Here is a 12,480-nt window from a genome sequence, read left to right on the forward strand (position 1 = left end):
AGTCCCAGGGTCCAGGAGCAGCTGTGCCCAAGCCAGGAGCCTTGAGGGTGACCAAGACAAGAGGCTGGGTGTGAGATGCTCCAGCACAGCTCCATGCTGCCAGGCAGGAGTCAGCAGCGAGGCAGAGCAAGCCACATCTATCCCTGCTTGTCTGTGTAGAGACACACTGAGTAACTGTGGCTGCTTCCCAGAGCAAGTTTCTAGGCTTCATTATATTTTTCCTTGTCTTGCAAGGGACAGAGCAAGCGCTCTGATAAATGAAGAGAAAGGGCTGCTTACATTGCAGGAGATTTATGTGACAGTCTCTCTCTCAGCCAAGAAATCCTGTGTGCTGCTCCTCACAGTTGTCATCCCTAGACAACTGTAGACAGGGTGCTCTGGTCTTAGGGAACCAGCAGATGAACACGCTGTCACTGCCCCTGCCCTGGAACCAGCAGCATTCACCAGCTCAGTCTGGGTGCTCCTGAAAGACACAGTGTGCTGGTTTGTCCCAGTGTTGCTCCAGTGACCTGAGCTAGCCTTCGCAACCCAGGTGACTTCAGGAGACCCTTGTGTGTATTCAGGAGACCCTTTGCATCACTGCCAGTGCCTGTGAGCCTGGCTGCTACACAATCCCTGCATGTGTCAGTCCCTCTCCCACTGTGGATGCTGAAAAAGCTGCAAGTTTTGTTGGTAGGTTCATGGGGACACCACTGCCAAGAGGGCAGAGGGCACAGATGACCCTGGGCCAGGGGCTGTGCCCATGAAGGCAGCAGTGGGTCCAGGATATGCTGCCCAGTGAGCTGAGGCTGTGGTGGGCAGCAAGCAGGAACCATATGGAAGGTGCTGCCCAAACGAGGCCATTGAAGCAAAGGCTGCAAATGAGTTTAGCAGACAGACATTTTGAGGAGGGGGAGGCAGAGGGAGTGGAGGAGAGCAGGAGAAAGGGAGAGCTCAACACCACAACCAAGAGGGACCTGCTGGGGCCACACAGTCCTGGTGAGCAGTGCTCCATTTCCCCTCACCACACACCTTTTCCCAGTGCCTTAACTTTGAGATCCCTTAAAGGAAAGAGGGGACCAAGGTGTCGTGGCCCCTTCTTTGTTTTTAATTACTTCCCATTTTAATCTTGATTTGCATGTCGATCTCTCAGAACTGGGCCAGGGACTCTACAAAGCCCTTGTCAGCAACTCCCCCAATAATAAACAGGAAAAGGCTTAAGGGGCAAATCACTTGCATGTTAATGAGACTGTTTGCTGGAGTCAAGAGAGAAAACAGCAAACAAACAAATGGACTGAATTCCAGCGGCAGCTGTTTGCTCCTTAATCTCGGCTTGTCAGAGCTGCCCTTTGATGGGACACAATCTACACAAACGATTGTGCTAAATCTTCTAATCTACGTCCTCATTATTACATCCCTTCTTACGCATGTAAATCAGGGACAAACTCATTTTAATATTTAGATAGATTATGGAAGGGAAGGGGAGGGGATTGGAGGGGAAAGGAGCTGCTGGTGGTGTCTGCTCCTGCGTTAGGAGGGGTGTTAATGAGGAGCACAGGGAGGGGAGCTGTCTGCATGGAGCCAGGGCAGCAGCAGGAGGAGGAGCACCTGTTGTCAGGGCAAAACGGGGCGTATAAAGGGGCGAGGACACCGACACTGGTATTCTGGAGAAGACATGGGCACGGGCTAGCATTGGCAAGGTGATGTGCTGAGGAGGACCTCACCCTGGCACTCCCCAAGCCCTCTGCCCAGGCACTCAGCCCCTGGCTTTGTCAAGGCAGGATGCTGGAGGAAGGCTTGGTGTTGTACATGGGGGCTTGGTGGTGACATAGTGGGAGGTGACAAGGCCCCACTGTGGGGGCACACCAGGGCTGTGCCATTGTCCCTGGGTACCCTGCAGTGCTGGCCCTCCTTGGCACAGCACTGTTTCCTACCCCTCCTCGACCTGCCCTCACGGTTAGTGAGCTGAGGATCAGATCAAGCAGCAGGCTGGAGAAGCAGGCTAACATCTCACTGCAGAATTCAAGGATGCAGCCTCACCACCTCCACATAACTGTCATTAGAGCTGTGGTTATGATCTTTAACAATGCTCTAAATAATTGCTGTTACAACAAACACAACTGTGGGAAAGAGGGCTTGCCTGCATTTCCCTGCCTCTGGCATCTCCTAATCCAATTGTCAACCTACAACCTGCCCCTTAACCTTCTTCTTTAACTGCAGCAGTCATGATACACCAGCCTTATTTCTCTGCGCCCCTCATCCTCCTCTGCTCCAGGAGGGGCTATCATGTCATAAAACAGGGAAAAAAATTAAAACAACCTGGTTAGTTCACAAATTTGCCATTGACCTCACACCTGTGAAGGAAGGGTGCAGAAGATAAGCAATAGCTTGGTGCATGAAAGGTGAGTACAGAAGAACAGCAAAGGCAAGCAGGTATATAATCAAAAAGGCCAAGCACAAAATAAGTTTGTAAGTAGCAGGATAATCAAAGGGAACAAGAAATCATTCTGTAAATTCATTAGTAGCAAGAGGAAGACTAAGCAAAATATTGGATCTCTGCTCAACAGGGAGTGAAAATTATTACAGCAGTCTCAGATAAGTAGAGGGTGTCTTCCAGAACCTGTAGAGATGTGGTGGAGTACAGGAAAATCACAGGCATTGCTCTTGTGGAAGTGAAGGAAAGGGCGATGGGTAATTATAGACCAATCAGCTTAATTCCCTTTCCCATTAAAATTCTGGAATAAATTACCTAGTTATCTCTAAATATCAAAGGCTAAAATGAGACAGTCGTTTTCAGTGTGAATTTATCAAGGATCATCCCTTTCAATCAATCTAATTTCTTGCTGTAGCAAGGCAACAGGTCTTGTAGATAAAGAAGGAATAGAAGAGGTTGAGTATCTTTACTTCTATAAGTTGTTTAGGCTCCATTTCTAAAGCCATCCTTATAAGTAAACTGTGGAAATATAAATTAGCAGAAACTAACATTAGATAGATGAAAAATTAGTTGAAAAATTGTGCTCGGTGAATAGCCCTCAGTGGTTTACTATCAAAATAAAAGATGTATTGAGAATAGCTCCATGAAGATCTGTTCTGGGCCTGATTCTGCTCACTGGATGAATTAACAACATAGATGACAAAAGAGGGAGTGGACACATCAGGAAGACACAGACCTGGAAGTCACTATAAGTACACTGAAGGACAGACTTAGCATTCAAAATCATCTTGGCAATTTCAGAAAGCAGTTGAAAAAACATAGATGCAAATCAGTAAGAAACCATGCAAAGAATCTCAGTGATGCAGAAAGAATGAAATACATAAACAGGGGTTGGAAAACAACTTGTTATGCAGCAATTCTTCCAAAAAAGCAGTAGGGGTTAGAAGGGATTACAAGCACTGTCAAAAATAGTATAGTGTTGCAAATAAATCAAACCTCCTACTGTAAAGAATGGATAAGACTACAACTGTCAAGAGCTCTGGAAATTACCTTTCCTTGTATTCAGAACTGGTGAGGCTTTAGTTGGTGTATTGAGCCCAGTTTTGGAATTGCCTTTCTAAGTGGACTCATTGGAGAGTGCCTAATGGAGGGCAATGAGAATGATCAGAGATCTGACACATCCTGCAAAGAAAACCTGTAAGAAGTGGTGCTGTGTAGCTTGAAGAGGGAAGATGGAGAAGGGATAAAAGAAAATCCCCAGGTGTGAAAGCTGTATAGTAAGAAGGAAAAAAGCTCTTTGCCCATGGCACAGGAAATTGTAGTAGGAAAAGTCTATGTTAGACATTAGGAGCAAAATTAAGAAAAATGAGCAGGGGGAGCGAAACAGACTGCAAGGAGACACTGGAAGAGATTATTTAGATGTTTGTCCCTCTGTCAAGAATGAGATGGGTATAACTGGTCATGGCACAGGGCAGAAGGGACAAAGAGACAGCTTCTCTGGGTTCCCACTAGTCCTAATTTTCTAGCAATCCATCTCCTCATTTGACATCCACCATCTAACCTTCAGCAGACTTTGAGATGCAAGTACACAGAGAGAGATGAATAAGGAAGTGACACTGGTTCACTGAACACATCACTGCTCTCCTCACCCACACCCCACTGTGTTCTTACTAACCAGGAATGATGACAGGATGGAGACCTGAAAAATGATGGAAACCCAAGAGCTGACTGAACTCTGGAGGTGGACAGTACTGGCCCTTACCATTTTCTGGGGTCTGGCTAAAGGAAAAGGGCAGATCACTGCCATTGTGAGTCCATGATTGATTGAGCATTGCTGTGAGAGTTAGAAGAGTGGTGGGAGCATCTCCTTCCCTATCACCACCAGATAACCAGTGTGACTGCTGGTACTGCTCCTCCCTGCTAGGAAAACTAAATCAAGTGATGCCTTGAAGACTTAAAATGAACTGTCTATATACCTTAATAGAAATATATATTTCTGCAGCATTTCCTTGGGGAAATCTAGGGAGGTTGTAAATGTATAAGGTTGGCATGAGTATCCACCACAAGTAATGGAATTTCAAGTAAAGGCTGGAAAATTTTCCTTTACCCTTTCTCTCTATTCCCAGCTATTTTCAGTCTATATGATTGTCCATCATCTTCTTTCCTTGACCCCATGCATTCTTAATAACAGAATAGAAATATAGGACCATTTAGGTTGGAAAATACCTTTAATTTCATTGAGTCCAACCATTTACCCAGCACTAAACCATGCCCCTAAACCCAACATCTATTTGTCTTATAAATACCTCCAGAGGTGTACTCAACCACTTTCCTGGGTAGCCTGTTCCAGTGCTTGGCAACCCTTTCTATGAACAATTTTTTTAATATCCAATCTAAACCTCCCCTGGCACAACTTAGGGCCATTTCCCCTGGTGCTATTCCTTGTAGAAGAGACTGATCATCTGGCTACAACCTTCTTTCAGGTAGTTGTAGAGGAGTAAGTTCCCTACTGAGACCCTTTTTCTGCAGACTGAGCAATCCCAGTTCCCTCAGGTGCTCCTCACAGGCCTTGTGCTCCAGACCCTTCAGCAGCTCTGTTGCCCTTCTCTGGATATGCTCCAGCACCTCAAAATCTTTCTTGTAGTGAGGGGCCCAGAACTGAATACAAGAAGCAAGGTGTGGCCTCACTAGTACCAAGAACAGGGGACAATCCCTGCCCTGGTCCTGCTGGACACACGATTTCTGGTACAAACCAGAGCGCTTGTATCATCCACTTGTATCACCCTTGATGCTCCACACACCCTTGTCTGTCTGAAGAGCACAAACCTTTTCATTTGAGATCAGGGACAGACCATGAGAGGATAATGGTCCCTTGGCCAGATGGGCCTTGGACTTATATCCACTATATCTGGGATTAAAGGTGGACACATTCTCAGGATCCATCTTTGAGTCAATATGAGCAGCTCACCGTTGTGTTCTAGACGTTGTGCTGATTCTGACGTTGCATTGTCTGCCAAGCCAGGATATTAGCTCTGGTCTTCAAAGCTCTCTCAGAGTCAATTATGTCTGAGTCTGCATTTTCATCACAGCCCACCTGCTCCTTTAGGAAAACGCAGAGGCCTAAGTCCATGATGAAGTGAGGGAAACTAGAGATGAAATGGAGACAAATGTCAAGGAGGTTTGGCTACTGAATAAGTTTGCAAAGGAAATATACACTGCCCCAGACTGGATAAGTTTAGGACACACAGCAGTGCTCCCTTTCTTATGAAGCTTTTCTACCATAACAGAAAAGAGGGCTTAATATTATAAAATATTATTAAAACAAATGAACAAATGCAATAGTTCCTTCTTAACAGACTATATCACCAATTACCAAACTAGTTTAATAGTCACAAGGAAAACTGATTTGAAACCTTAAGACATGTTGCAGCCCTCAATATACTTAAGGGAAGTCAGCATCAGAAAAGACACAGAGTGTGCAGAAGATTTCAGGAAAATGAGTCAAAGGGGTTGGGATGAGACATGGTACATTATGTAGGAGTTTCCTGCCTTCACTGGGATTTATACTTATCCTTCACAGGATGCAAGGAGTCAGCAGCATTGCACAGCTCCTGTATCTGGCAGTGGTGGCAACCACCAGTAAGAGGGCAAATGTGTGAGAGTGAAAACATCTAATCTATTAAATGTTCCCCATGACAGGGCTCCCACCATCCTAGCAGTTACTCAGGGGAAATGTCTTTGGTTTAAGGTCATCCATTCCCTCTCAATGCTCATTTATCCTGTACATAGGTTACCTGTGATCTGCCTTTCACTTAGTGACTAGTACTCCTCTTCTTGGTGCTAGCCCAAATCTGTCTTCCTCATCAAATTCTGTGCCTCTCTGGTAGCTGAGAGATTCCTATTCCTCTCTCTTCAGTTATCAGTTAGGTCAGACACATCTCTGCATGGCTCATAGACCAAAACCACAAGTTCCCAGGCATTTTCTTTCCTCTTTTCTATGCTCTGTTCCATTTATCAGTATTTCCTTAAAAGACAAAACTGCACAGAAAATTTGAGTTTTAACACTGGAGAAATACAACATTAATAGGCTGCTCCACAATGTCATATTTCTGGATGTGGAGCTGCCTCAATCCTTTTTAGAGCTTTATTATATTGCAAATGTACATTGTAATCATACCAAACTATTATGCCCAGCTGTTCTCACTGTCCTACTGTCTGTCTCTGAGGCACATTTTTTGGCTCTGGGATTTTTCCCTTTTAAGAGTTTGCTGAGTTGACTCCCATGTTCTCCATGCTGCAGCACTCTGATTTTCTTGTGCTCATGGGCATAAATTCTCCCAACTCAGTATCCTGCAAATGGCATTAACACACACCTTGGTCACCTTTCTTCATTTGTTATGAGACTTGAAGAAAGGCCAATTTCAAACCCTTCTTGCTGAGAACTTTTGTCCCAACCTTGTGGTTATAGTCAATCATATGTCTGCATTCTCATTATCACTGATAATGCCTATCTGAAAAATTCACAATAATTCTTCAAGTGGCAATTTCACATTTCACTAATTAGAGCCTCAAGAACCGACCTGAAAAGGCAATTTTTTAGTCAACAAAAAAACCCTGCAGAGCTGAACAAAGCCCAGTGTATTTCTGACACTGAGCAAGAAGGTCACTTGAACCAGTTTAATTTCATTTGCATTGTATTCTTGGCAATTGGACCTGAATTTATTTTGACAAACAAATCTTGTGAGTAGTCTTCCCACACACTGAATGCATCTGTGGTGTTCCCTTCCTCCAACAGTTCCATAATACTAAGACAATTCAGTATGCACAGCAAAATTCTTCCTGTTATGATAGAGTGATGGAAATTAGATTTTTGCTATAGCAATTGAATTTAGCATTCTTCCCTCCTTTGGAAGATAAATTTATCTATCATGCTTCTTTCTTCAGCACATAGGCCTGTGGCATCCAAATGCTGTAGAAAAGTAATATAACCACAGCCCAGAACAAGAACTTCATTTTAATCTTCCCTTGTTCTGAGGCAGAGGAATAAGCAGTTGTGCTGCTGTTCCACTACTGCAAATACACAATAATGTCTCTCCTCCCTTATTGTGGGATCCATCTTGCTTGACTTTAGATGCTCGTACCTGAGCTAGTCCTGGGCTACTTCTCTAGTCAGTATCTGTCTCATCAATAAAGCCAATGGAGATGCAATTCCCCTAATTGAGTATCTTGCCTCTGTCAAGGTAAGATAAACCGTGTCCTAGGCTCTACTGAGCCTGTTGATCAGAGCCCTCTGTCTACAAAGGGAATATGGCCAAAGTAGGCTCCCTGCACACCTGCAGGTGTTCATGCTGGATCTGATGTATCCACTGTCACATTGTGCTCTCTCTCTGGGCAGTATCTGTCTCAATTTCTGCATTTGCTCATTCTGACAGTTCCCATATAGATGACAATAAGCCAGAATCTTGGGGCTGTTCTTTCACATTGCTGCTACCACAATGCTTTAGGCCACTTCCTCTGTGAGACTTGGTTACTGCTTTTGATCATAAAACCTCTCTTTAGCTACGTAAGTTTTTCCTGATTCCAAAATTCAGACTTTGGGACAAGCAATTAAAGATCTATCAAAGAGCAGGGAGGCACTTTTGAGGAGTAAGGAATAGCCTCCAGTCAGACCTGCACAAGCTCGTGTTCTGAGCTGGATCAGCTCCTTCACTGCTGCCTCACCCTGTGGTCAGGTCAGTGCAGCTCTGGGGTATCACACTGTAAATCATGAAGAGATCTGGGTCAGGAACAATCTCTCCCTGGGAGGCAGAGGGCATCTCCAGGTGCTGATTTAGCCACTGTTTTCAGCCTTTGGAGAAATGTTCAATACAGGTTGGTCCCTCAGTAAAGTGAAACAGGTCAGGCTTGATGGCCTCTTGTATGTGTGTTAATATCCAATACACAATACCCAAATATTCCTAGCATCCTCCCTCACACCTGAGTCCTCCCAGGGTGCAAGGGCAGCTTTTGGAGAGTCCTCATTAGGTCACTGGCCTGGGGAGCTGAAATCTCCCCTCCCCCACCTCTGTACACAACTGTTCCTCATTTACATAAATTATCTCTATTCAATTATCTGTCCAGATGTCCAAATTGTGCCACCAATGATCTGTGAATGAATTAAAAATGGAATATAATTTAATAATAACTGATTAGAAGGAGATTAGTTGTTATATAAAAAGCAAAAACCAAGAGATAGCTAGTTGCCCTTAATCCGAGCCAATCCACAGTAATTATAGAAATACAGTCTCGCTTGCTCTCCTTCCCATTTCTCTTCTTCTCCCCCCACATTTTCTCTCTTTCTCCTTTTCCCTTTTCCCTCTGTCCTTTCTTTCCTCTCTCTCTCTCCCTCTCCCCCCTCTTTCTTTTTGGTTTCTTGGTCTCCATCCCTCCTGTGCCTCCTCTCCACTTTCTCCTCCTGATTATAACTACCTACGTCAACGGAGTCAAAGCCCCTCCGGCTGCTGATACACCGTGTAGCTGGGGATGTCCTGGCAGATCCAACCAGCAATAGCTTCCAGCTGCATTAACATCCTGCCTTTCAAGCCACGTTAATGATGGTGTCTTTATACTCTCACTTTTCTGTTAAACATTTCAGGAATCACTGCTTTTTCCCTAGGTTCATAAGGAAGGCTCTTTCTCTTCTTGTCTTTTGGAGACATGCAGAGCAGTTTCTACACTGTCCTAGATGTTTTAAAATCATAAGCAGCACAGAGGCTCTGCTGCTCCTCTTGCACCAGGAAGAACCAGCAGCAAGTCCCTGAGCCCCTGTGGTGTCTCTTCTGAAAGAGAGCACCCACACTTTTGCAAGAAACTTGCCCTGGGTTTTTTTTTCAGTGACATTTTCTTCTCTCTCAAGCATACAGCCAAAATACCCCAGAGCCAGGCTGGGAGAGTGCCACATTTAGTATTGGAGGCAGGAAAAACTGGAGAGGAAAATACAGCACCTTATTATCTGAAAGCTCCATGGGGATCCCACACCCTGCCTAACAGAGCTCCCTCCTTCCCTCCCTCCCAGCTGCCACCCACCTACATCAGTGAGACTTGTGGTGCAAACCTCCACTATTCACTGTGATTTGCAATGGCACGAAGCCTGAATAACTAAAAACTATTATTAGTTTATTTTTATTCCTCTTGTAAATTAGAACAAGAAAAAAAAAAAATTGCTGATGTTAGTGGACAATTTATTTCAGGTAATTTCATAACATGATTTGGAAACTATCAGCCAGTAACAGCCTAAGTCAAATTTCCCCACTAGTTCAAAATAGGGCTTGTCAGACATGGACAGTGATAATTAGGGATATTGCTTACAGACACACTCTTACAAGAAAAATGAAGCTGAAAACAGATATATTCACTGTCATAGACTCACCTCCCTGTACTAAGATACCAGATATTTAAAACCTCCAATGTCTTGGCTTGCTGTGTGAATGCAGTCTTTCTGAATTAAAAGCTCTACTCTCTCTTCATACATCACCCTTAACAGCAGCGCTCACAGCAGCACTTTTTGCCTTTTCTAAGCACTAAGCCATCTGCAGTTGGTTGGCTTTACCATGGTGGAGCAGAAATCAGAGAGACTGAAGGTCTAAGGCCCAGAGAGCAAACCTACATGATGTAATTAATACTATACAGACCATTTTGATGAGCTCACTGATGACACTGTGATGGTAGTTGGTAGTTATTTTACTCTTTAATGCACCTTTTATTTCTTTAAAATAGAAGGGTATTTATAGACATAAAGGATGTAGTTAAAGCTACAGCTTCACCAAGAACCAGCAAATGTCTCCCAGAATAAATTCTGAAAATGTTAGCATCAAAAAACCGCAACCATTTCAAAAGCAGTAGAAAATAATTACTACAAAATGTGTAAAGTTTTGAACACCCAGTCATTCAACCCCTTTCATTAGCACAAATGAAAATTATTTACTTTGTCATTCCAGTAACATACAGTTTGGGTAAATTCTCCTGTTTTTTATGTGGAAGCACCACCCTGACCTTCAAAAATATTTATGAAGGTTTATTCTGGTAAGTTAGTTCGTGTAAGTGCTGGAAGCACACCTTATTTATCTCCTATTTAGTTGGTAACTCAAGAATGGACCATCAGTTCCAAAGGAAGATGATCAAGAAGTAATTAAGGTAATGCCTCATTTACATGTTCCTGCAACTAAAATTCTTCATTAACTGTAATTTTTGTGTTGTTGCTAAATATTACAATGCTGCCTTGCATCTCACTTTATTTGTGTTTTTCACAAAGACCTCCAAGAATCAAGAGAGTACAAGAAAATTTCAGCTTTTTTTAAAAAGCACTGCTGGTGCAAAAGGTTTGACACCAACTGGAGCCATTTTAATGCAGAAAAAACGAAAATGTTTAATACATTATTTAAAGCCTTCTACAATTTTCAACCTAATATATTTATTTTTTATGGACTTAATTCAAAAACTTTGGACTCCTGGGCTTTTGCAGTGAGCATTTTTGTATTTTGGTAATTAAAATGTTATCGCTCTGTGGCTAGAGGATGTGTTCAGCAGACTTTGAAGGATATTATTTACATATGATTTGGCTTTGATAGTCTTATTTTTTTTTAGTAACATTTTACTCACAAGTAGTTAAATTGGCTTCTGTGAGTATTATTCAATACAATAATGTGAGGAGAGGTAGAAAATCTGTCCCCTAGGTTAATGCAAGACAAGCCGTAGTTACTGAAGGTAGATTAGTGATTTCCAGTTTGATAAAAGTGTTTTGTTCTATTTCATACATCGATCTCTAAAGCCCACATGAAAACATTTTGTGTTTTGGGATTTCTGCTGCAGAGATTCAAAGTTAAAGTTAGATTTATGTTAGAGGATGTGTCAACTGTAAGCATGATCAAACCCTTAACACACGTTACCTTTTTATTCTCCCTCTTTTTGCATTGTTTCCATCAGGGTTTTGGCATCAGTTTTCTAGTGTTCATTATTCTCTAGAGCAGCCTTAGTTTGAAGTTGATTTTCTTGATGATTGTTATGGAGACCTTAAGGAAAAGGATGTGCATTTACAACAACTCTATGAACAAATTGCAATGTTTAGTTTCATTTTTTAGTCCAGGTTTTGTTAGGAGTCTGGAAACAAAGGGCAGTGCCATGGCATGAGCAGAGGGACCAGGAACACTACAGACCAGTCCTCCCATAACTTTATGAGTTGACAGTGGGTTTTAGCACACCAAAGCCAAGTGACTTCTGCAGACCACCCCATGTGCAGGATCTTCTCCAGGAGATGCTCCTGCACATCACCCATGAGGGGCAGTGGCACCACCCTGTGCCAGTGGCCTTGCCCAGCAAGCACTGCTTTCTTTCCAGGGCCTGTAAACCCCTTAGTTCAGTTCCAAGTGCTTCCTTATCTCTTTAACCTATTCCCATCTAACAAACATGCATGGCTCATTTCCCTGGGCTCCACCTCTGCCACACAAACCAAACCCCAGCAGGTGGCTGAGAGCCAGCTGTGTCCCCACTATACCACACAAAAGCAGCAGCAATGATAGAGGCTTCTCTCATCCCAGACTGTCAAAATGCTCTTTAAAGTCATCTAAGTTCAACTGTAAAGTGTTTGTGGAGTGAGACTGGCATTTTCAGAAATCCACTCTGATCTGAAGGTGGGCTGCTCAGCTCCAAGGATGAAGGCAGAGACATGTTGCAAAATGTTTTTACAACAGAACAGGACAAGTCTTCCAACAAAATGGAATGCACATTGGAAAATACCCAAGGATGCAAGATGAGAAAAAGGCCTAGGAGTGTTCACAAACAATGGACCTATCCCAACCAGCCTGAAGCTGGGATACATGAGGTATCCCAGCTGCTAATACAGACTCCAAGGAAACAAAGGGCACCCTGGGCTCATTTTGCCTCCTGTGCCCTTTGGTTCACCACGGGGGAAGCAGAGAGGTGATGGAACTCCAGTGGTTCAAATCAAAGTGGTGTAAGTGACACCTGCTGGCAGATGCCTGGGCAGCCAGAGCACAGCCCTGCTCCTTGCCCTGGGAGCAAGGGTGGCAGGG

This window comes from Oenanthe melanoleuca, chromosome 5 (assembly GCF_029582105.1).
Source record: "Oenanthe melanoleuca isolate GR-GAL-2019-014 chromosome 5, OMel1.0, whole genome shotgun sequence".
Lineage (NCBI taxonomy): Eukaryota > Metazoa > Chordata > Aves > Passeriformes > Muscicapidae > Oenanthe > Oenanthe melanoleuca.